The sequence below is a fragment of the Epinephelus fuscoguttatus genome, linkage group LG14, assembly GCF_011397635.1.
Source record: "Epinephelus fuscoguttatus linkage group LG14, E.fuscoguttatus.final_Chr_v1".
Taxonomy (NCBI): domain Eukaryota; kingdom Metazoa; phylum Chordata; class Actinopteri; order Perciformes; family Serranidae; genus Epinephelus; species Epinephelus fuscoguttatus.
In genome coordinates, this window is record NC_064765.1 from 42,988,470 (window position 1) to 43,015,921 (window position 27,452).

Here is a 27,452-nt window from a genome sequence, read left to right on the forward strand (position 1 = left end):
TTTTTACTGTTTTTATCTCGACCATGTATACTATTTTTATCTTGTTCTGTAAAGCACTTTGTAACTCTGTTTGGAAAAGATATAAATAAAGTGTATAGTTATTATTATTATTATTATTACTACTACTGACTTTTGACTTCCAGGTACATATATGAAAGCAAAGAGAGCTCTACAGCTAGAGGTCCTGATAGGTCCAGGAGAGCTCTACATAGGAAATATTGTACTTTATTGGTTTAGTAAAGTCATATTGTCTCTATACAATTATTCTCAAAGCAACACCGTTTTATGACCAGGCATCATATTTTACTAGAGCCTTCATTACACAATATAATGTTATTAAAGACAGTATCCACTTAGAGACTACAGATGCAGGGGTTAATATCTCACCAGCTTTTGCAACAGGGCCAGGGGGCTGTTGACTAGTTCTCTGCTGTAGAACCGGTCGCACTGGGACAGATCTCTGGACAGTGACACATCTGTGGCGATATCCTTCCTGTCATTCACTATGTAGTCAGTTAAACACTGGCCATACACTGTGCTCTGAGGAAAAGAAAACAAACAGCAAATGGTGGATTTATCTCAGAAGTATTAGCTTTAAAAATCAAAAGACAATGCCTCATGGTAAGTGCTCGTATTGCAAGATTTTACCACAATTTGATCTTTATTTTTTCTGCAATTTTATTTGCTTGTAGATAGGGTTGCTCGATTATAGAAAAAATAATGATCATGATTATTTTGGTCAAAATTGAAATCACGATTATGCAAACGATTATGCAGCGCACGTGATGACTTTTGTTGTTTACACGACAGCATGTCAATTCTGTCTCTACACGCGCATTTAAAATTCTCCTCTGCTCTCTGTATCGCGCATGGCGGAGTTCGGCCCCGATGTGCACACACATACACACACACACACACACACACACACACTGTATGGAGTGAAAAGAGGAGAGGAGGGGAAGTGGAGGTATTGCGCACGCGCGGCTTCCGGGTGCATTTGATTTGCAACACAAGACAACGAGAGTAAACTGACAAGAAGCGCATAATCGTTTTATGTCGATTATTTTGTTTTCATAATCGTTGAAAGCTCAAATCATAATCTAGATTAAAATTGAATTAATTGAGCAGCCCTACTTGTACATTTACTTCTCCTTTCACTTCTCATATTATTCTGCATGTTCTTTATTTGCTTTATTGTGAATAATGTATACATAATGCATTCAATTTATATGTAATATAATGTGTATTTATCTACTGGCCTTCAGGCTGTACTTGTGCTTTCTCTGTTAAATTTTTAGAAACGCCACCATGGGTTATGAGAAGATACCAACCATGAGGCTGTTCTGTTCATCCTCCATGACTGGCACAATGAGAGCTGAAATGATTCCTCTCTTTATGTTAAGTATGTTGACTGGCTCGTCTGTCTCGGGGTACAGCTGAACACTGGCTACTTCCTCCACAGTAAACTTCAGAGGGTTCCTGGGGGAACAATAGACAGACAGAGTCAACCATCAGTATAAGCTCACACTGTGTGCATCCAGAAGAATTTATGTCAACCTCAACTGGTTTCACAGCCAAGGTTGAATATCAGCATTGATGGTGAAAACATTAAGTGGGGGATCTGTTTTTTTATATTTAGGGGTCCAAACCCGCGGGGCCTGAGGAATGCATATGCAAGCAGACGCGTTTCCCAGGACCAGCAGTGCTGGGAAACCTATTGTTTTTGTTCAGATTTTTATTATTAGGACCCAAGCGACGTCTGCAAGTCCGTAACACTCTATTGAAATTGCGCTGTTTATTATTAGGGCCTGAGTGACGACTGCAAGTCATCCAGAGGACCCTACTGAAATCGCGTTGTTTATTATTATTGTCATTAGGGTCAGAGCGACGACTGCAAGTCGTCCATAGGACCCTATTGAAATCGTGCTGTTTATTAGGGCCCGAGCGACAACTGCAAGTTGTCCGCATAGGACCCTATTGAAATCGGGTTGTTTATTATTATTTATTAGGGTCCGAGTGACGACTGCAAGTCGTCTGTAGGACCCTATTGAAATTGCGCTGTTAATTATAATTTATTATTATTAGTATTGAAATTGTACTGTTTATTAGGGTCCGAGCGATGGCTGCAAGTCGTCCATAGCACATTATTGAAATCAGGCTGTTTATTATTATTTATTAGGGTCCGAGCGACGACTCCAAGTCGTCCGTAGGACCCTATTGAAATTGCGCTGTTAATTATTATTTATTATTATTAGGGTCCGAGCAACGACTGCAAGTCTTCCGTGGGACCCTATTGAAATTGCGCTGTTTATTATTAGGGCCTGAGTGACGACTGCAAGTTGTCCGGAGGACCCTATTGAAATCATGCTGTTTATTATTATTGTTATTAGGGTCAGAGCGACGACTGCAAGTCATCCATAGGACCCTATTGAAATCGCGCTGTTAATTATTATTTATTATTATTAGGGTCCGAGCGACGACTGCAAGTCCTCCGTGGGACCCTATTGAAATTGCGTTGTTTATTATTAGGGCCTGAGTGACGACTGCAAGTCATCCGGAGGACCCTATTGAAATCACGCTGTTTATTATTATTGTTATTAGGGTTAGAGCGACGACTGCAAGTCATCCATAGGACCCTATTGAAATCGCGCTGTTAATGATTATTTATTATTATTAGGGTCCGAGCGACGACTGCAAGTCCTCCGTGGGACCCTACTGAAATTGCGTTGTTTATTATTAGGGCCTGAGTGACGACTGCAAGTCGTCCGGAGGACCCTATTGAAATCACGCTGTTTATTATTATTGTTATTAGGGTCCGAGCGACGACTGCAAGTCGTCCGCGTAGGACCCTATTGAAATTGGGCTGTTTATTATTAGTTATTAGGGTCCGAGTGACGACTGCAAGTCATCCGCGTAGGACCCTATCGTAATCGGGCTGTTTATTATTTATTAGGGTCCGACCGACGACTACAAGTCGCCCGTAGGACCCTATTGAAATTGCGCTGTTAATTATTATTATTTATTATTATTAGGGTCCGAGCGAAGACTGCAAGTCATCCGTGGGACCCTATTGAAATTGCACTGTTTATTAGGGCCTGAGCGACGACTGCAATTCGTCCGTAGCACTCTACTGAAATCAGGCTGTTTATTATTATTTATTTGGGTCCGAGCGATGACTGCAAGTCGTCCATAAGACCCTATTGAAATTGCGCTGTTAATTATTATTTATTATTATTAGAGTCCGAGCGATGACTGCAAGTCGTCCGTAGCACCCTATTGTAATCGTGCTGTTTATTATTGGGTGTGAATGCTGCAAGCATTCAAACCATTCAAAGTTCTTCTGATTCGGCTTCATTCGGACATTATCGGAAACTTTCAGATTTTTCCATAACGTTCATATTTTCCCGGGAATTCAGTGTTAAAATTCTGACTTCTGTTAAAGCGGATGGAGCGAAAACGGTCGGACCGCTACTAGTTCCACAAACTTCAACCGATTAAAACCATTCAAACATGAAAACGTTCAGCTGAATTAGGACATTCACAGATGTATTCATTTTTTTCCTAACATTCATACTTTCCGAGATATTTCTGATTTTTCCCAAATCCTTTTCCCATTGGGAATGCATTACAGAATCCTCAAAAATCTAAAAATCTCACCTTTTTTCAAACTGTGACTACCGATTCATACTTTCAGCTAGAAACTCCATTCAAAATGGAAAATATTCATCATTTTGCTGAAATTTTACATATGATTCAACTTTTCAATCCCATTCAAACTTTCAAAAATATTCAGCATTTTCTGGAAGTTTGTTATAATGGAAGTCAATGAGAAAATCCTTCAAACTCACTCATCTTCACCCACACATCGCGAATTCATACACTGACGTAGAAACTCCATTAGAACTCTCAAACGTTGACGCTGCCGTCGACTTTCAGGAACTAACTGAAATTTTCAGTATCTCTTTTAGTTTTTCTACAAAGTCAGTTTAAAATACATGAAGTTTTCAGCCCTTCTCAGACTTTATAATGGGTGTGTATTGCGTGAGCTAGAGTGGGTGATGTCATCACTAGAGTGAAGAGCAGCTGTAAACTCATCAAGAAATTTTCTCTTCAACTCGCTCATACGGCCACAATTTTCACTGTACATACACAATTTATACCACAAAACGCAGGAAAATTTGTCCTGGTCACAGAAATGTTGACATGGAAATTTCTGGAAACAGCTGAGGTGCAACACATTTGTAACTCGCTCTGGTGACCCCATTTTGGACTCTAGAAATATAAAACATGACACGTGCGTTCATGAGAAGTGGCTCTCTCTCACCATCACTTTATTTTCATTATTGGACCAACGGTTTGGGTATGGGAAGAATTTGTTCGAGGAGTTCAAACCCATTAAAAACAGCCTTTGCTGATCTGCTCTCTCATGAGCTGTCTGTGTGTGCCCCTCAAGTGTAGGTAAGTCAGGAATCGCCATGACAACGGCTGCACACACAAACACGCACACACAGCCCTCTACTCATACTTGAATTTTCTCTTCAGCTCGCTCATACGGCCACAATGTTCACTGTACATACACAATTTATACCACAAAACGTAGGAAAATTTGTCCTGGTCACAGAAATGTTGACATGGAATCTCTCACATGTACACATTTTTGCTGAGTGGCTCCAAAGCGAAGGGAGCGCCGATTTTTTTCTCATTCACTCCCATGTAAACTCAGGGGAGAAATTTCTGGAAAACAGCTGAGGTGCACCTAGTTTATTACCATGGCAACCGGTGTGCCACACAAACTCACAGAAACATGATGTGTGTGTCTACATCTTACATGCAGACATGACAGGGGCAGAATCTCCATTTTAACCCTTTAGTTACCAGAGTTATTTGAGGAAAATATTCATTTCAACATTCAAAAGGCTTTCGCTTGAAAGTGGTGAGAGATAAAGGCACACTGTAAATGAGAAAACTATTCATCATGACCCAAAGTTTGTGATGGGAGTAAACAAACTCATCTAATTTGCATATTGTGGCGTCACTAGGCGGTGGCTATATTGGATTTCATAAATCTCAGTAAAACAGCATTTTATTTGCACAGCAGATTTGTTTTGTGCTGTTTTTATCCTCTCATCCTCAAAATAAAGGAAGATGAATCTGATGGGAGTAAATTAACTCATCTAATTTGCATATTGTGGCGTCACTAGGCTGCGGCCATATTGGATTTCATAAATCTCAGTAAAACATTCAAATATTCTAATCATTCAAACTTTATTTTATTAAAGGCAGCTATTCAGTGTGGCGTCAGCTTTTCAACAAACTTTCAAACATTCAAATCATTCAAACTTCATTGTATTCAAGACAGCATTGCAGCGTGGCTTCAGCTCGCAGCATTCACACCCGCAATTTCTTCAGAAATTGCTTCTCTAGTTATTTATTAGGACCCGAGCGATGACAAAGTCATCCGCATAGGACCCAATTGAAATTGCGCTGTTAATTATTATCATTAGGGCACGAGCACTAGAGGTGAGCTCATGTACAAAAATCTCTAAACGTTTAGAGTGGGTCATTTTTTTTCGTGTAAACGTGTACATGGGTTTCACCACTGGGTGGTGCTATTGCATTATATCAGTAAAGCCCCAGTTATCCAAATACCAACGGAACGGGCCATTTAACCAACAGTTACAGGCTGCCACTCCGAAATATCGCCATCCCTACGGTCCGCCATCCCGAATTCTGGTCCCTGAGTCCTGACAGTAAGTTATGGTGAGGCAATAGAAGCTGTATTTCCCATGCATGTCAGCCATTTTCACCGGGGACGCACGTGTAATTCAGGCTGACTTTACTGTATTACTGGTTTTGTTCAGATTTTTATTAGGGCCTGAGCGACAACAAAGTCGTCCGCGTAAGATCCTATTGAAATTGCACTGTTTATTATTAGGGACCCTAGTAGGATCCTATTGAAATCGCGCTGTTTATTATTATTATTATTATTAGGGCCCGAGCGACGACTGCAAGTTATCCGGAGGACTCTATTGTAATCGTGCTGTTTATTATTATTTATTAGGGCCTGAGAGACAACGAAGTCGTCCGCATAGGACCATATTGAAATCACGCCGTTAATTATTATTATTATTATTAGGGCCCGAGCAACAACTGCGATTTTCACCGAGGACGCATGCGTAATTCAGGCTGACTTAATGTAATTGCGCTGTTTATTATTCTTATTCGTTTAGTTTAGTTTATTTGTTTATTTGAAAAGGTACAATGTACATTAATCAACATTTTAAAAAAAAAAAGTAAAATGCACCCGAAATAGCTGAGAGGCTAATTTTCATTGGTAGGCCCTTTGGCAGTTGTTAAAGGCATCAATAAAATACACATCCAATAAAAAAAATAACTCCCCAAAAGATAACACATTATATACAAGATCAACATTATGTACGGCACACATACCGTTGAGCGACAATAACCCACAATTTCATGATTCTCCTATATAATAGTGAGGCAAACATCAATGTTCACATTGTTGCGTTTCGACAAGCCATTACTTGGCATTGTGCTTGAATGAATGATATGATGGTGACACTCTGATTGATTGTGATACTGAATTCCATTGATATGATGCTCTGAAGGAGAAAACTGCCTGACTGAATGTAGTTTTTCTGAAGAGAACTGTGCAGTCTCCCCTCACTGCACCTCTCGTACTCTTATTACCAGAAGATCTGAAATTAACGTATTTAGACAGAGCAGGAGGAGCTGAACCATGCAAGATCTTATATACCAGACAGATGTTTTGAATATAATGAGGTTTTCCCAAGTATTTATATTTATTCAGTATATGACAATGATGAAATCTGAAAGGTTTCTTGTGATTCTATTGTTTTCATTATTGTGGTGTTTGCAGTAGACCAACTTGTCAGACAGTATGTGATGTGGGAGAGAACCATCACGAAGAAGTACATCTTGGCTGCTTCAGTTGAAAACGAGCCCTTGATGAATCTGAAGTTTGATAAACTGAACTTAACTTTGTTCCTGACTTTCTTAATGTGGGTTTTGAAGCTGAGGTTTTAATCTATGTGCAGTCCTAGGTATTTGTATTCTGTAACCACCTGTACCCTCTCTCCAGAGATGAAAACATCTGGGGCCCGAGCAACAACGAAGTCGTCCGTGAGGACCCTATTGTAATTGCGCTGTTTATCATTATTATTTATTAGGGTCCAAGCGACGACGAAGTCATCCGTAGGACCCTATTGTAATCGCGCTGTTTATCATTATTATTTATTAGGGTTCGAGCGACAACGAAGTCATCCGTAGGACCCTATTGTAATTGCGCTGTTCATTATTATTATTATTTATAAGGGCCCGAGTGACGACGAAGTCGTCCGTGAGGACCCTATTGTAATTGTGCTGTTTATCATTATTATTAGGGCCCGAGCAACGATTAAGTCGTCCGTGAGGACCCTATTGTAATCGCGCTGTTTATTATTATTAGGGCCCGAGCACCTAGCGGTGCGATGACCCTACTGAAATGCAAGCATTTTTTATTAGGGTCTGAGCGACGACGAAGTCGTCCATAGGACCCTATTGTAATCGCGTTGCTTATTATTATTATTATTTATTAGGGCCGTAAATTAGGGCCGTATATGTAAACATATACTTGCAAATTCTTGCTAAATACATTTTCAATGTTCATTAAAAAAATGACAAAATTTTGGAGTCATGGTAGATGATGTTTGGAAAATATCAGAATTTTATCTCAAAAACTGATTTTTTTTTTTTTTTTTTTTTACAGCATTTTGAATTTCGCTCTCATGCGAACAATTGGAGTCAATGCAAAAATGGTATTTTTAAACAGCAGTTTTTAACTTATGGAGCCAATAAATCATTGTTAAAAACAAATTACCAACATCTCTATGCTGTCTAGATGCAATTTGTGTATTTTCGGATTTTTGTCTTAATAACTGAATTTTTCACAGCCATTTGAAATCTGCCTTCACACACTAACAGCTGCTGTCTTGCACACAGGTGACTGGCTTAGTCAATTTGTGAAGCTACATGTGACATTTCTGTTTGCCAATTAGCTCAGTGAGATAAAGGATGGTTGTGCAACATTTCCATATGAGAAATCTACCCAAACTTTTCATAAAGGTCCAGTCCCATGGCAGATGTCCTCAACTGGACACACAAGACAATAGTCCTGATGGTGGCGCTACAGCAAGCCTCTAAATTTCAAAACTTTGAAAATTCATAACACATCAACCATATGTGCTACAGCTTTGGAACTTTAACTTTGAAATTTGCTTTTCCATGGCATGGATGGCTACTGTCTGGCATCCTGATGCTTGGCGTAGTCAATTTGTGAAGCCAAACATGAACTGTCACTTGCCAATTAGCTCAGTGAGATAGAAGATGGACCTCAGTGTCAGAAGTTGTGAGTTCAAGCCTCAGGTAAGGCAGCACGGACATTATAATGTGAAAGTCCTATGTTCAGGCATCATGCTATGTGGATTAGAGACTACCACAGTTAAAATAATTATGATCCAGGGAGTTTTGCGGAGAGACAAATACTCTTTATCAACACTTTTCCCTGTTATCCCTTGTCTCTTTTCCCTGTTTATTTGGCTTAGCTATCAGTCAATATAGATTCTATCCAATAACTACTTCTACATTTTAAAAAATGTTTTCATCTTTGTCACCATGGATAATGTTGTAGCTTTAAGCTACATCAGGCCAGTTCATTCATAATTGCTAGCACTTAATGTTATTCTTACTTTCTTGTTCTTGAGTTTTTCCTTTCCTTTGTATATTATGAGTCTGATCACTTCAGTCACTCATCCACAATTTGAAGGGCATGTCATAATTATATGATGTAACTTCTATGTTGTGATATGCTTTATTTTAGTGTGTGTGTTGCTCAGAATTGCCTAATTTTGCCTTATTTTGCCTAAAATTGCCCGGCCCTGACCATTGTTGCGCAGCAGCTATACTTATTATTATTATTATTAGGGCCCGAGCGATGATGAAGTCGTCCGAAGACCCTATTAAAATAGCGCTGTTTGTTATTAGGGCCCAAGCAGGTCTCGACCTGCAAGGTCCCTATTGTTTTTTCGAATGATTACGGCCCGAACCACGACGAAGTCATCTGTGAGGACCCTATTGTAATCACGCTGTTTATTATTAGGGCCCGAGCGACGACGAAGTCGTCCGTGAGGACCCTATTGTAATCTCGCTGTTTATTGTTATTATTTATTATTTTTATTAGATCCCGAGCAGGGGCCTGTATCACGAAGCAAGATCAACCTTTCCTGGGTTACCCAGACCTATCCTGGGTTGACTAACCCTAACAATGGCAATCAAGATAATCGGTATCACGACGCTGGATATCAACTCGGTAACTCAGCCCAGGGTTGCTTTAACAAGAGCCGTGAACGCGCACGCAGCGGACCAATCACAATCATGAGAGAAGCGCAGTGTCACTGAGCGTCACTGAGCATCCTCACAGAGCGCCGTATGAGGGGATGAGTATTTCTAGTGAGGATCAGAGATTAATTCTACTAAAATATGAGGAGGAGAAAAGCAACATTACAGAAAAGGCCAACACCGTGGCAGCTGCAGGAGGAGGAAACATGCGTGGCAATGCATAACGGGATGAATAATGTTTAGTTTTAGTTTAGATTAGTTTATTTGCACATAATGTTGAAAACAGACAGTATAAAATTTACAAGATTAAAAAAAGAAAAGTGACGGGGAGGTTAGAAGCCACTATAAGCTTATCAAAGAAATTCCCCTGTCAAAACATCAATGAAATCACATAAAAAAAGAAGAAAAAAAAAACGGGTAAGGAAAGAAGAAATAGAGGAGGAGAGAGGGAAAAATCAAGACAAAGGTAGGTTAAATTACTCTTCACTGGTTCAAGTAGCTACAGTACTTGTACCTGTACATCTGACACTAATCACACCCTTGAATCCCATGAAATCAATGCTGCGCAGATGAATTGCGTGTATTACAATTATCGTCTAACATCATTGCGTCTGATAAATTGGTCTTCTTTGTCATAACGTTATATATGCTACAATAAAGCTTAAAGCTGACGTCACAATTGAACTTACCACATTCATAGGTTGGAACATGAAAATTGGTACACATGTGTATGTTGTCCAGACACACATAAAAGTCTCTGGCACCAATGGTCTACTCCAAACAGGAAGTTGACCATTTTGATTTTAACTTGTCATTTTGGCATGATTTCAACATGTTGTATTTTAACTAGCTAGTCCTAGGGATTTCATCCAATCGACTTCAAATTTTTTACAGATCATCCTGAGACCATGCTGATGGAAAGTTATTAAAAGCTTTTCTCTATGTCAAGGGGCGTTGCTGCTATTGTGCCTCCCTTGCCACCAAATACGTTTAGCTTTTTGATGGCTTCAGCAACCTCATATCCTCATGAAAATTGATACACAGGTCAAGAATGGCGAGCTCTTGCATCTGATAGGGGCGTTGTCCATGGGGGGACAAAATACTTCTATAGTGCCCCGTTCAAATTTTCAAGAACCCCTCCTCATAAGGTTTTCTGTTGTCCAGACGCACATAAAAGTCTCTGGCACCAATGGTCTACTCCAAACAGGAGTATTTTTGTATTTTAACGAACTAGTCCTAGGGATTTCATCCAATCGACTTCAAATTTTTTACAGATCATCCAGAGTCCATGCTGATCAAAAGTTGCACTCTGCATGTCTGTAGGTCTACCGGTTTTTTTTCCCCGTTAAAGGGGTTTTTTTGGGGGAGTTTTTCCTTATCCGCTGCGAGGGTCATAAGGACAGAGGGATGTCGTATGCTGTAAAGCCCTGTGAGGCAAATTGTGATTTGTGATATTGGGCTGTATAAATAAAATTGATTGATTGATTGATTGATTGAAAGGGCGTTGCTGCTATGGCGCTGCCATTTTTGATCCATCACCATGCATATTCAAGCAGCTCTCTCGCCCACATAATTCATCCAAACTGCTTCAGAATTTCTGTACTTGATAAGAGCCCTGCCCTCAACTCTTCCATATGCTCGTAGGCAATCCTGCTCATGGCGCCCCCTTGTGGAAACAGGAAATGCCCTATTATACATCGTCATTGTACGATTTGCTCGAAACTTCACGTGTGATGAGGGTCCGCCCCTAACAAGATTTTAAAGTCTATCCTTTGACACACAGGAAGCCAGTGCAGTGACTTAAGCACTGGTTGTAATGTGCTCCACTTTCTTGGTGTTGGTGAGGACTCTGGCAGTAGCATTCTGGATAAGCTGCTGTTGTCTGATTGATTTTTTACTCAGGCCTGTGAAGACACCGTTACAATAGTCCAGCCTACTGAAAATGAAATCATGAACAAGTTTTTCTGTATCTTGTTTTGACAGAAATTCTTTTATTCTTGCTATGTTTTTAAGGTGGTAGTAGGCTGATTTAGTAATTGTCTTAATGTGACTATTGAAATTTAGGTCTGAGTCCAGAACTACAACAAGATTTCTGACTTGATTCGTAGGTTTTAGTGTCATGGCGTCAAGGTGAGCACTGACCACTGATCTTTGTTCTTTGGGGCCAAAAACAACTATCTCAGTTTTGTCTGTGTTTAGTTGTAGAAAATTCTGGCACATCCATGTATTGATTTCGTCAATCCACTTATTTAGTAGATGTAGGGGACTGTAGTCATCTGGTGACACTGTTAAGCAAAGTTGTGTGTCATCTGCATAAGTATGGTAGGAGATGTTATGATATTCCATAATCTGAGCAAGAGGGAGCATATAGATGTTGAACAGAAGAGGCCCAAGAATGGACCCTTGACCACATGTAATTTTTGTTCGCACAGATTCATAATTGCCATTTGACACAAAGAAATCCCTGTCTTGTAAATGGGATTTAAACCAATTTAGCACAGTGCCAGAAAGTCCCACACACTTTTCTGGTCTGTCGAGCAGTATCTTATGGTCAACTGGGGAGTTTTTCCTTATCCGCTGCGAGGGTCATAAGGACAGAGGGATGTCGTATGCTGTAAAGCCCTGTGAGGCAAATTGTGATTTGTGATATTGGGCTGTATAAATAAAATTGAATTGAATTGAATTGAACTGTGTTGAATGCAACACTGAGGTCCAGTAATACCAGAACCGAAATCTTTGATGCATCACTGTTCAGATGAATGTCATTTAAAGGGCCAGTGTGTAATATTCGGCATGGTTTACTGTCAATCTGAATCTGAATCTGAATATTCTTCCCATTAATATGTTCATACAAGTGTATAATCGCTATAAAATAAAATTCGTTTGGTTTTTGTAGCCTTATAATATATATATATATATATGTATGTATGTATGTATGTATGTATATATAGCAAGGGCCTTGCTTTAGAGAGGTCGCCATCTTGCGCCGCCATGTATGTACGGCAGACCGAGTAGACAATCCAGCCAGCCAGAGAATGTGTTTCACGTGTATAAATAAACCAACAAAGACAGCAGAAGGAAGGAAGAAGGAGGAGGAAACAGAGAGCAGAGAGTGTTAGTAGTTCATTGATAGAGAGTAGTGAAAAGTTTTTTTAGTTATAAAGTTTGCGAATGGACCACACTTACCATGCAACAGGAGAGAATGAACCCGAACCGTCATCTGCGAGGAAAAGAAGACGCGACTTCACTCTTTGTGATGCACTCTTGTGCAGCGCTTTTCCTCCTGATGATATATCTCCCCAACGATGGTAGCACCGAATCCCGTTCTGTGCATTCAGCCTTCTCCCAAGTTCCTCATCTGTATGCTCCGGCTCAAACAGGTATGGCTCTGGGTCTGTGTCCGCTACAAGAAACTCTTCAAAATCGCGTTCAAAGTCGTCCATTGCAGTTACTATAGTCCGGAGATATTGCTAAGCTAAATAAACAGCTGAGCTCTGTTTACCGGCTACGCTGTCAGTCAGTGTGCGGGCTGGAGATTGAGCAGAGAAGGGAGGCGGTCCCCACTTGGAATGGTAAACGAGTATGTGTGTATGAAGTGTGTCTGTTACGCTAGAAGAGTCAGAGTTTGGGATGGAGTCTTTTACCCTCTGGAGTGTTATCGGAGTTTTTGGAGTGCTCAAATAAACGGGCCTTTTTCCCGAACGCTCCTCTGGTCTCCTGCTCGTGAGGGATTCATTACAATATCGTAACATGGTTTAGATTTCTAAATAAACATTCACCTCGGCGCTGGATAGACCTACTCCTGAAAAACTCTTGCGTAAGGCTTTTTGTCCCTACGAGGCCACCGTCATTTACCCGATGGGAGGGGTGAGCGAGTGAGCCCTGCAATCTAGAATTTGACCACTGATGTCACTGTTTTCAACCCATTTTACACACTGGCTCTTTAAAACTTTTGCAAGTGCAGTCTCAGTGCTGTGATGTGCTCGAAATCCAGACTGAAAGGCATCAAAGGAATTGTTTTGTTCCAAGAAGGTGTTGAGTTGCTGAAAAACAACCTTTTCAATGATCTTTCCTAAAAATGGCAGGTTTGATATGGGCCTGTAGTTATTTATTACTGAGATATCCAGATTAGGCTTTTTTAAGAGAGGTTTAATGACTGCAGCCTTCAGGGCCGTTGGAAAAAGGCCTGACTGAAGAGAACAGTTGACTATCTGTAGTATATCTGATGCTATGCAGTTAAAAACATCTTTAAAAAAGCTTGAAGGCAGAGTGTCAAGGCAGCAGGTAGTGGACCTAAGGTTTCTAGCTATGTCTGTCAAAGTAGCATAATTTAATGGGTGAAAAAGTGTCAAATTAACTGGAGTAGTCTCATGAGGCACAGGTGAAACAGCCACTGTGTTGGAGTTACAGACTGTCTATCTTATCTTTAAAATCTTGTCTGTGACAAAAGAAGCAAAGTCACTGCATGCCTTGGTGGATAGCAGTTCAGGAGGGACTGACGCTGATGGGTTTGTCAGTCTGCCAACAACAGTAAATAAAGTCCATGCATTGCTATTATTTTTGTTGATAATCTCAGAGAAAAAGGACTGCTGCGCCCTTTTTAGCTCCAAGTTATAGATGTGCAGACTTTCCTTATAGATGTCATAATGAACCTGGTGTTAGGTTTTTCGCCACCTGCGTTCTGCTTTTCTATATTCTCTTTTTTGAGCTTTTACCCGTATGGCGTTCCTCCATGGTGTTTTTTTCTTACCAGAGACAACTTTGACCTTCATGGGGGCAGTATTGTCCATAATATTCATAGCTTTAGAGCTGAAACTATGAACCAGATCATTGACAGAGACTGAAGGCAGAGCTGATGTGGGTATAAAATCCTGGGTGAATAGTGTACAGGTGTTTTCATTGATACAGCGTTTTCTGATTACCTCTGTTGTAATTTTACTGGTGCCAGCGGAGATGGCCATTTTAAAGAAAACACAGTAATGATCAGAAAAGGCAACATCAGTCACCACAGCCTCAGAAATGTTGAGCCCTTTGGAGATAATTAGATCTAAAATATGTCCCTTATTGTGTGTTGGCTCTGTTACATGCTGGGAAAGTTCAAAGTTGTCCAGGATGTAGAAAAGTTCTTTCGCACTGCCATCTTTGGGGTTATCAATATGAATATTAAAATCACCCACTATAACAACACAGTCAAAATGGCTCCTTGGTGGTTATGGTGAAGGGCAGGAGGGGGGTTGTTGGATCCCTGACTGGGACAGGGACATTCTCTGAATGCCTTGGGTGACGTGGAGCAAAGGGTCAGGTGAAGGGGGAGAGAGAGATGCTCTTATCTGTCCATTCTTGTTTTGGTATGGCATTCCAAGAGCATGACGTAGGTTGGCCCCAAGTGGTCTGCATCCAGTGATGTTCGGATGAATCCCATCACGCTGAAAGTGATTCTTACAGTTCCAAAAGATGTTAAAATTGTCAATAAACTTTATCCCATGAGTGAAGCATGCCGATGCCAGCCATGTATTCAGGGCAAGGAGTCTGGTAAAAGTCTCGATTCCTTTCCCCAGGGTTGGAATGGGGCCAGAAATGAAGACATGTTGTGACTGACAGTCACTCAGTTTCTCCAGGAGCAGGGAAAAGTCTTTTTTCAGGATCTCGGAGCCAGTTTTTCTTCGTAGAATGTCAAAAGACCCAGCATCGATGATAATCCTCATGTTACTTGGGTGTGTAGAGAGGATCACTGGAAACAGCTCGGTTAGCTCCCTGACAGACGAGTCAGACTGTTGGATTTTCAGTCTTTGCCATTCTTACATGCTTGGTTATTGAGTTCCCGATCAGGATGGTTTCTGGCTGATCAGGTGTGGTGTTAGCGATACTTCTCCTGGCCCTTGGCTTCTCAGGTGTGGAGTTAGCATAGTTTTTTCTGGACCTGGGTCTAGCAGTGGTTTTGGGGCTATTGCTTGCATTTTGGATAGCCTTAATACCACAAGTGTGATTGGCCTCCCTGGGTTCAGTGTAGTTAGTATTGTCACACATTTCATTTGGAGCCGGTGCATCGTACCTGTTCTGTAGAGACAGTTCAAGTGGAGGGGTGAGCGTTGACTGATTTCCTGCTGGATTTGCCTTTGCGTCTAGTGACATCAGCTCAAGTCCTGGCTGGAGTTGATGCTTTTGGTCGAGCACCAGTCCTATGCCAGTAGGAAGGCCAGTTTGGGAGCCTCTGCAGCTAATCCACTGGTGTTAGGACATATCCACGGGACTGTGTCAGCCAAGTCAGCGATGGTATGCTCCACATTTGTTGTATTTCCATATATAAAAGTCTGTCCATCAGCACCTTGTATGTTAGCTGCCACAGAGTCAATGAATTGCTCACTCTCACGAATTTGTTGTAGCGTTTCATTCTTCTTTTGAAGCTGCCTTATCGTCTCAGTTAGTCGCTCACACTCTGTGCAGCTCACAGATTTTGCCATCTTGTTCTTGTCCTAATCACAGGTTTCCAGTCACAGACACAGCAAAAGGCTTGCACTGTGCCTCAGCCCTGCTCACACACTACTAAAGTGATGAAAAAGTGGTGAAAATATGGCAGTAGTCCTCTGTATCTTTCACAAATTAAAGTCCCAGTGCTTTATAAGTATCCAGGATCTACTTTCTGTAGCTTTTAGCAGGAAAAAACAAGTATATACACAAAAGAATGTAAGCAAAGCGGAGCGCAAGCAGCAGAGCGTCTGCACTGTAAGAAAGCCGTAAGCAAGAGGTTGGTCTCATGTCCCCTTTCGTTGCTGAGTTATAAGCCCTCAAATATGCTCTGAGGTCAAGGTTCAAAGGTCAATGGCTGAAACCAGGAGCCATGTAGAATCTTCATACTGACATATGTTACCCTCCAGGTTGAGACCTTTCCAATGATGTATTTGGTTTAGCTCTACGACAAAGTTTTGAGTTTTTCATTTTTTGGACACAAGCCATGCCAGGTCTAGTTTCACAGAGCACTTTGAAGACTCAGTTTATAAAATGTTTTTTTTTTTTGTTTGTTTCTTTGCTTGTTTTTTTTTTTTTTTTTAAATGAGTCATTCTCAGAGAATACAATACTACTAAAAAGAAAACCCAAATAGGAACAATATTGAAATAAGCAAAAATAATTCATAAAATTATATTGAAATTTTAAAATCTATTTACAGAGTGGAATGGTAGCCTAATAAATAGGTTCTGGTTCTGTGGCACTGGCTTGGGGTCCGCTCTCCACTGGTGGAATGGAGGGTGGCTGAGTCCATCACTCCATGTGAAGGTGTGTCCTCTCTGGTTCTCCCGTGCTCAGCCTTATTTTTTTCTTCTTATTTATTTATTTATTAGTGACGTTTGGATTCGGTTATGGCAGACTGATGGCAATCTGAAATTGAATGAAGCCCACAGACGGCAGACAGTAGCTACAAAACAGGTGTCGAACGCGCCCAAATCCATCCACAGCACAATACTCTTAAAGCCTACGCTATCAAAAGCTGGCAAAATACATTTATTTTATTTTATGGCGTTGACATTAACGTGTCATATTGTTGAGTTATCAAGGACAATTTCGTGATTATGTGTGTATACAGGGGGAACTGCCCATTGGTCCGACATCCCATTGGTTGAACACACACATGCTGGAGAGAGTGAGATATGCCCAACCTGATCTCACAGAAATATGTGAAATGACCATGACCTCTTAACACCGCATTCCGTGGTGGCGGCACGTAATGGGTTGAAATTACGTGCCGGTACCACAGAAACAATGCCAATGTAAAGTCAATTAGGATCCATTGTCGTGGTGTACACACCAATTCCCTGATTCAATTATGTCCTGTATACACACAAAAACACGAAAGTGTTCCTGATATTAAAACGGCAAATATATTCCTCTGTTGTAATTTCCCACCAGTAATAATAGTAACACGATAGTTCGGTTGTACTAGATATTTGATATAGGCCTATTCAAATATTCAGTCCCAAAAACGCTGTTTCTACAGTACTAGCTAAATTATCTGAAATTAACCATCATCCTAAGTTTTTCTTAACATAGTTCATCTAGATGCAGTGTCATTATTAGTTCAGCTTTACTAGACATTTGATATATTCAGTAGATGTATGTTTTTACGACTCTATTTTACAACAAGCCGCAAAAAACCTACCGTCCCAAAAACGCCGTTTTTAGAGTACTATCTAAAATATCTGGAAGTAGCAGACATCCTTGCCTTTTTTTTTTTTTTAATGTAGTTCATCTAGGTACAGTGTCATTACCGGTTCGGCTTTACTAGATATTAGATATATTCAGTAGATCTATCTTTTTACGACCCTGTTTTACAAGCCGCAAACAAACCTACCATCCTAAAAACACCATTTCTAGCGTATTAGCTAAAATACTGAAAATTAGCCGACATCTTTACTGTTTCTTAACATAGTTCATCTAGGTGCACTGTAATAACTAGTTTGGCTTTACTAGATATTAGATGTATTGGGCAGATATATCTTTTTGCAACCCTATTTAGAACCCTACTTTGCCAATCAGAAGAACTACAACTAGGTTGCTGATATGTATCAAGCTGCATGGCGCGGTCCCAGGGAATTTAAAAAATATAAGTATTTTTCCTAGATCTGGAAGTTGTAAATACTGAATTGAGAGTACACTGTGGACTTTAAACACTATAAAAACACTTGTGTAATCAGATTTTAAATATCTTATTTCTAAATGGGTGAAAATTAATTTTATCCATATTTTACCCACATCTGACAGCACCCCCAGTTGTTGACCACACTCACATGATAGTTGAGGTCAAGAGCTCTCTATAACATCTGGTCTCACGTCTGTTCCCCTTTTAGTTGCTGAGTTATAAGCCCTCAAACATGCACTGAGGTCAAGGTTCAAAGGTCAGTGGCTGAAAGCAGGAGCCATGTAGAATCTTCATAGTGACATATGTTACTCTCCAGGTTGAGACCTTTCCAATGATGTATTTGGTTTAGCTCTATGGCAAAGTTTTGAGTTTTTCATTTTTTGGACACAAGCCATGTCAGGTGTAGTTTCAGAGAGCATTTTGAAGGCCCAGTGTATAAAATCAGTTTTGTTTGTTTCTTTTTTACTGTAGATCGTTACTAAAAATGACTCATCCTCAGACAATACAATACTACTGAAAAGTAAAACCAATAATAACAATAATGAAATAAGCAAAAATAATATTAAAATCATATTGAAATTTTAAAATCTATTTACAGAGTGGAATGGTAGCCTAACAGATAACTTAGATACTATTTATTATTGTTAAGACACTTTATTATTGTTTAGATACTATTTAGCCTATTATTGTATTTACTTTTAGCATGTTCTACTTTTATCTACTGTGGGCTATATGTTTTAATTTATTTAATAACGAATTTATTTTATGTAAAGGTGTGTTCACACCGGACCTGTTTTTTTCCCGCTAGAGATGAGTTTACATACAAAGTCAATGCAAACGGGCGATTGAGCGTATATTCGCCCGAAAGAAAAATTGCTCGGGCTCTGAGCGACAGTGACAGAGTGAGAGAGCGAAATTTCGCTCGTCACTTGAGATGAGAAATCCCAGCTGGAGCTGTATTTCGCTGGGTCCTGTCACTTGCAGCTCAACGCTGATTGGCTGCCACGGGGGTGCTTGACTGTCATGATATGTCAGCTTCATTAAAAGTATAGATGCACATTAAAAGCAACAATAGATGTAAAAACACACAGAGACAATACATCTGTGATCAGTTCCCTAATTTAATTTTAACAATTTTTTCAATCTTCTCCAATTTCTCATTTTATTTTATGGAAGTGCACTTGTCCTAAAGCCGCCACAACGGTTTTATAATGCAAATAACTCTGTTTAGATAAAACCTACAAGCTTCTCTTCCTACGACTTTTACTAAAAATGTGTCTTGTATGTTTTCTGAAGCCTTTAGGTTACAAAAATGAAACACACTAGACTTCTGAGCTTTTATACCTCTGACCGCGGCAGACCGCTGCTGAAAATTATATATTTTGATAAATAGGTAGGCTTTACATATTGCAAAACTCTGTAAAAGTACACCAAAGCATACATTTTCGTTTCCAAATATTTATTTGAAAACAAAACCATTCATATGGTCAATAAAAACACATTATTTTATTAATATTTTAATATTTTTTATATATTATTAATATTTTATTAAACAAACAGCTTCAGAAAAAAAAAAGAATATATATATATATATATATATATATATATATATATATATTTTTTTTTTACCTATTTTGGCTCCAATTCCGCTCACATACATGCTCTGACTCAGGCATCAGAGCCTCTGCGCTACAGCGATAGATGCAGTGGCGCTGTCCGTGGTGCTTTACACTTGGACCGCCAGGATTACAGCGCCCCTCCAAGCGCCGCAACATATGTAACTTCATTGTTTATGCTGCCCGTGTGCTCAGAAGCACACCAACAACGCATTTGAGTAATTTCCGAGAAGTTATGATAAAATAAAAAAAAATATTACAGACTATAGAATAGGACTGACAACCTCGCCAATGTCTCATGTCAATTAATTAACACTCTTTGTCGGCTTTTGATAACTCCCTTTTGTTTTTTTTGGTTTTTTTGCTGCTGCGCTGCCGCTGCACTGTCTCTCCAGCTGAAAGTGGTGATTTGCTAAATACATTCTACAATAATAAATTACACACACACACACACACACACACACACACACGTTATTATTAACAAAATGTTTTTTTATTGACCATATGAATGGTTTTGTTTTCAAATAAATATTTGGAAACGAAAATGTATGCTTTGGTGTACTTTTACAGAGTTTTGCAATATGTATAGCCACCTGTAGGGCCTACCTATGTATCAAAATGTATAACTTTGAGCAGCGGTCTGCCGCGGTCGGAGGTATAAATGCTCAGAAGTCTAGTATGTTTCGTTTTTGTAACTTAAAGGCTTCAGAAAACATACAAGACACATTTTTAGTAAAAGTCGTAGGAAGAGAAGCTTGTAGGTTTTATCTAAACAGAGTTATTTGCATTATAAAAAACGTTGTGGCGGCTCTAGGACAAGTGCACTTACATTGATCACTTCCATAAAATAAAACGAGAAATTGGAGTAAATTGAAAAAATTGTTAAAAATAAATTAGGGGACTGATCACAGATGCATGCAATTGCAATTGCAATGTGGCCAATACAATAACTGCTCTTCTTCTTGCACACTTGCACATTTCTTTTAAATTGTGTTTAGTATTTTTATTTGCATTTAGTTTGTCATATTTGATCCTATTTTATACAGATTTGTTTATTATATTGCCTGTTATGCTTGACATTGTACCTGCTACAAGACAAGAGATTGCTGCCAAACGAAGTTTCGTTGTATCTGCTGTGCAATGACAATAAAATTTATTTTCTTATCTTGTCTTATTATCTTTCTGCCATGCGTTTTCATTGAGGCGCGTAGCCGCTCTTTCTCTCTCTCTCGCTCTGAGATAGCGAAAAAATGAGAATTTCTGAGAGAAAGCGCTCTCAGAAACACATAGAAACACACATCACACATGCTGCATAGAGTGACACATGCCTGAATGAAAATACCGCTGTGCAAGATGCTGCTTAGTTACAATGTAACTTAGGGCTCTAGTTTCCCAGCGCAGCGCAGGTGGCGCAGGGTGGCGAACCCCGCACAGAGCTAGTTTCGAGCAGCGCAACCCGAGGCGCACTCAGTTTGGTAGTTTCGCAGACCGAGGTGCGCTGAGATGGGTGTGGCGGCGCAGCAGGGGGAGGTGTCGACAGATCCAGCTTGGCGCAGTGACAGTTTCGTGCCAAAAGGCTTCACCGAAGGTGCGCTAAAAGCTTGCCATCTGAAACCAGGGGCTCTAGTTTCCCGGCGCAGCGCAGGTGGCGCAGGGTGGCGAACCCCGCGTCGAGCTAGTTTCAAGCAGCGCAACCCGAGGTGCACTCAATTTGGTAGTATGGCAGACCGAGGTGTGCTGAGATGGGTGTGGCGGCGCAGCAGGGGGAGGTGTCGACAGATCCAGCTTGGTGCAGTGACAGTTTCGTGCCAAAAGGCTTCACCGAAGGTGCGCTAAAAGCTCGCCATCTGAAACCAGGTCTACTGTCAGCGCATGGGGAGCGCAGCCGGTGTAAGCCGAAGTTTGGCTGACCGGCAGACAGTGCGCACACGTCACCAAAACCTCACAAGCAGGTTTCCAGAATGTCAGGCACATTAACAATGCAATAAATAGCCACAAAACCACTATTCATTGCAACTATCTGCAATCAGCACATAAATGTATCTCTATACTGACTGTCCCATCACATCTGATGTCAGATCAAAGGGGATTGGCACCGTTTGGCACGTTTGGCACGCGTAATGGAAACCCAACCTGATTTGATTAACACAGCCTGCAAACTATTGAGTTCACATCCCTCTCAGCCAACCACAAACAGCCACAGCATTAGAAATGGAGTATATATTCAGCAACTGTCATTTTAGAAAAGTCAAAAGAAAAGAAACAGAGTAAGACTGCGAGAGAGAAAGAGAGAGAGCGCGTGCGCACGAGAGAAACACAACATTGATTTACAATTGTGGTGACCTCCTCCCGGGCTACCTTTGCATCATCAGCCCGTAGAGGTCTGCTCGCAGTTCCGTATATTCAGACACTGCGAGCAGACCTCCCGGACCAAAACGTAAGTTTCCTCCTGGGAGGAGTTTGGCTGTCTGACGCTGCTGTTCTCTGCCATGGCGAATTCAGTAAACTCTCATTACACCTTCACAACGCATTTAAGGGCGAAGAGAGGGGCTCATTTGATTGGTGTGATGTGTGTAAAACCCACTCCACGCCTTCTCTCCTCCCTCTTTCCAACTTGCGTCGGTAGGAGGGACGGAGGTGGGAAAGAGGAGTAGCTGCGCCAGGGCGCACGGTGTGCCAAACTTACAAAATCTGCCTGGCCACACCCAGTTGGCGAAGCGCAGGTACGCTGCGCCCCCGCCGCGCCTGGTCTGCGAAACTAGAGCCCTTAGAGTCAATGAGCCCGAGCCCGACGTAGTCATGAAAAAAACGGCCCAGCCCAGACTGATTTGACGGTCCGGGCCCGCGGGCCTCTGCAGGCTTGCAGGGCTCTACTCTCAAGAGAGCCCTGCCCCTCCAGGCTTCTTCTGTTTTCTACTCCGCTGATTTTCTGTTCATCACCAAGGACAGCGCTACACACTCTCTCGAGAGCCCAATAGGAGCCACCAAGTCAAATCAGGATTAGAAACCTTCTGGAAAGGTTATAATTGCCCCGAGCTCAGCTTTGAACAACCAACAGGTAACCTACTGAATACAATTTAACCCATTAAGTTCCGTTGCGTGGTTTTAGAGATATCCTGCAAAATATGAAAGCTGTCGCTCTGAGTTCTGAGGGTTAACTGACTTTATATTATTTTAAAAACCAATCTTACTGTCGGGAATAAGGCTATGCGTCACTACAGTATTATAAACTCTCAATAGATCAGATTGTTGGTTGCATAATATGTAACAGCCTGTAGATACGGTGCATGCCTTTCACTCCCGCGGCCCGAATGGAGGTGAATGGTCAGAATGAACAGTCGGACTTATGGGACCTCCCATCAGTTTGAACCTCCCATTAGTACGAACAGGTCGGACTGGTTGAACTTGTTGGGATTCACAGGACCACAGATGATTTATCATTTGGTAAAATCATCACTGATTTCAAGGATTTTTCCTCTGCATGCTCTTTGTCTTCAAACAAAGAGAGCTAAGTGGCACCCATCTCCACAGGAGGTCTCACCTCACACCTCAGTGAGACTCAAGTCCCAAAACTTGATTGGACAAGACCTTTTACAGTGACATGTGACTCTGTGATGTCACAGGCATCGGTACAAGGTCTGCTCCCTTCCAACAGACTCTCTCTTCTCTGCTCCAACCGTGGAGCAGTACTCTTCTCGCTCCAGCTGCTGCAGCAGCTGCACACCTCTTCCCGTTTGGGCATGGACAGCAGAGGCCCGAACCCCTGCTCCATAGCCCAAACCACTAAAGGGAGGGCAACTGATCACAGACTCTCTGGCAAACACAAGGTTTGCAAACTGGCAACAAGGAACTAAGTGAGTTAGCACCCAGCGTCTAACTCTGCAAGGACCCCGAGTGACCAGCTTCCTCGGATCAGAACCTTTGGAACAAAGGACAACAAAGACTGCAGCTGGAACCATCTTCCCAGCCTTCTTCTGCCGGCTAACAGAGCAGCACACCACCAAGTGACTCTTTCTCTCATCCCCTCAAGGATCGGTATTGTAACAACTGGGCATAGCTTATCACAGCTTTACAGGCTAAGCAAGACTGTTTGACTTGTTGTATGTGATTTAATGCTGTTTACTGAGTTATTGTTATGATAGATTGCAGTTAGGTCATTGATTAGTTGGCTTCGCCAAAGCTAAGTGTTTAGTTTGCTAATACTGTTCACAAACAGATTCTTGCATGCAACTAAACAATCTCTGCACTAAGTCAGACCGTTTGCAACACATGTCACATTGACATAGACTCATTAACAAACAGGCTTTCAACAGAGCTACATCCAAACAGGCATTTCAAAGTTCCCGCTTCTTTTCCTTTGTCTTTGACCACACGGTCAGACAAGCACCTCCCCAACCGGAAACCAGCCTTGATTCAGCCATTTTGGTAGTTCTCTGTTGTCAGCCATTTTGTTTTGTAGGCCAAACGGCTACTTGATCACCACACCCATCTTTGTCTTTCTTTCTCTTCTTTCTCTCTCACACACACACAACACACATATACACACCAAGCTTGTATATAGTTAGTTAGAATTTGTGTGTTTTGGTTTGCTTTGCTAATTTGTGAATAGATATAATTCTTTGGAATCATGCCTGCTGTCTGTTTATGAATAGTCAACCTCTGCTGCGTCAAGAACTCCGAAATCCTTCAGGCGTTACTGTTAATTTGGTTGTTGTCATTAATTTAATTATTAATCAAACTCCAAATTAATAGTTTAGCGTATTTTTTGAGACTGATATCTTTAACTGGCTATCATTTTTCCCTTTACGGGAATGGTGCCCCACAAGGTGACTTAATGTTAATTAAGTCACATTATTTAACATAATTATTAATAATTATTAATTATTTCCAATAGCCAATTAAACCCCAACATATTTGGTACCTCCGTGTGAAGCCTAGTATGTTGACCCCAACATATTTGGTGCCTCCATGTGAAGCCTAGTGTGTTGACCCCAACATATTTGGTGCCACCGTGTGAGGTAAATATATGTTGATTCCCAACAAACTAATGGGAGATTGAACCAATGGGAGGTCGAACTAATGGGAAGTGGGACCAGTGACATGGACCCGTATACAGGAATGTTAAAGATATCATTGAGGAAAACAAGGTTGACGTGATGTTGTTAAATCAGGGAATTCGTGTGTCCACCACGACAAAGGATCTTAATTGACTTTACATTGGCATTGTTTCTGTGGTGGCAGCACGTAATTTCAACTCATTACTTGCTGCCACCATGGAATGAGGTGTTAAGAGGTTGTGGTTATTTCATGTATTTCTATGAGATCAGGTTGGCTGCGTGCGACAGGCAGAGCATGTGCAGAGCATTGTACAGTCTGAACGTCAAAATAGTAATTAAAAAAAGAAAACATCTATGTTATCACTTCCAATATTCAATATACTATTTGCAATAGTCGTAACCAATTGCTCCTCCCAGAACCTATTATATCTGTCCCAGGCAAGCATTAATGGACAACCGCAAAAACTATGTCGGACTCCATAGTTTTTTCTGGACCCCTCCCAAATCTGACCACTGATGACGTGTTTAGCCACATGTCATCATTTAATCGCTAGCTGTCCAGGTGGTGTCCAGCAAACAATATGGGTTTCATTAATCATTGGCAGACTTTCTGGGGAAAACCTGGTCTGATTAGGAGAGACAGCATTCATCCCACTTTGGATGGAGCTGACTCTCATATCCAGGAACCAGGCCAAGTTTATTAGTAATTCAAAACCCTGACAATCCAGAGTTGAGACCAGGACTCGAAGTCTTACACGCTTCTCTGAACTTCTATTGCAGTTACCCACCCATATTTTTATAGAAACGGTGTCTGTCCCCCGACCACCTAAATTATCTAAATCTAAAATTAAACAAAGAGGAATTGTGCATAACAACCTCATGAAAATAAAAACCTTTTCTGTGACAGAAAGACAAAACAGGAGAATTAAATGCGGACTGTTAAATATCAGGTCTCTAACATCTAAAGCAGTGTTAGTAAACAAATAGCAGATCATATTGATTTACTCAGCCTCACTGAAACCTCGCTGTGTCAAGATGAATATGTCAGTCTAAACGAATCCACTCCTCCCAGTCATAATAATACACACATTCCTCGAGGCAGCGGCCGAGCAGGGGGAGTTGCAGCCATTTTTAACTCTAGTCTATTAATCAGCCCTAAACCTAAACTAGATTATAATTCATTTGAAAGCCTTGTTCTTAGTCTTTTACATCTGATCTGGAAAACCTCGCAGCCACTATTATTTTTTATAGTGTACCATGCTCCTGGCCTGTATTCTGAATTTGTATATGAATTCTAAGATTTTTTATCCAGTTTAGTTCTTAAATCAGATAAAGTTATTATTGCAGGCAATTTTAACATTCATGCTGACGTTGATAATGACTCCCTGGCTACTGCGTTTATCATATTATTAGACTCCATTGGCTTCAGTCAGGGTGTACATAAACCCACTCCCTTTTTTAACCATACCCTCGATCTAGTTCTGACGTATGGAATTGAAATTGATAACCTAACATGATTCCTTCGTCATTTAATACTATGTCCTTCAGTAACAGAGGTTTCCCATACCAACTTTAACCTTTCCCTAATTAATCATCTTGTCGATAGCGGCGTAAGCTCGCTGCGACCAAAACTCGACTCTGTAGCACCTCTTAAAAAGAAGTTAACACAGCAAAGAAAGTTCGCTCCGTGGTATAAATCTCAAACCCGTAAGTTAAAACAAATATCGCAAAAATTTGAAAGGAATTGGCGATTAACCAAATGGGAAGAATCTCATTTAGTCTGGGCAGACAGTGAGCCTTGTATTCCTTTAGCCCTTAGCAGTAATGATTTTATGAGCTTTTTTTAATGACAAAATTCTAACTATGAGGCAAAATCCATGACCCCCTGTCCTCAGATAGTACCCATCTGCCCTCAAACACAGCTGTAAGACCTAATATATATTTAGATTGCTTCTCCCCGATTTCTCCTCAACAATTGACTGCAGTGATTTCTTCATCTAAATCATCAACGTGTCTTTTAGACCCCATCCCAACTAGGCTACTTACGGAAGTCTTACCTTTAGTTAACACACTTATTAGACATGGTCAATATATCTTTATTAACAGGCTATTTACCACAGTCTTTTAAGGAACCTGTAATTAAACCTCTACTAAAAAGCCCACCCTGGATCCAGAGGTGTTAGCCAACTTTAGACCAATATCTAATCTTCACTTTTCTTTCAAAGATCCTTGAGAAAGTACTGTAGTTACAGACCAGCTGTGTTATTTATTTGAAGAATTTCAGTCAGGATTTAGAGTGCATCATAGCACTGAGGCAGCACTAGTTAAAATTACAAATGATCTTCTGATTCCTTCAGACAAATGACTCGTCTCTGTACTTGTTTTATTAGATCTTAGTGCGGCATTTGACACAACTGACCATCAAATTCTGCTACAGAGACTGGAACATTTAATTGGCTTTAAAGGTTCTGCACTAAGCTGGTTTAAATCTTATTTATGTGATCGTTTTCAGTTTGTTCATGTTCACGATGAATCATCCTTACGTACTAAAGTTTGTTTTGGAGTTCCACAAGGTTCTGTGCTTGGACCAATCCTTCATTCATTCATCCTCTTGAGGGTCATGGGGGGGCTGGAGCCTATCCCAGTTGACATCGGGCGAGAGGCAGGGTACACCCTGGACAGGTCGCCAGACTATCGCAGGGCTGACACATAGAGACAGACAACCATTC

The 27,452-nt window shown here is 40.8% G+C and overlaps 1 pseudogene; it reads right to left on the reverse strand.

The window, feature by feature from the left end:
- Positions 1–27,452, reverse strand: part of LOC125900931 (apolipoprotein B-100-like) — a 134,196-nt pseudogene that overhangs the window by 98,106 nt on the left and 8,638 nt on the right.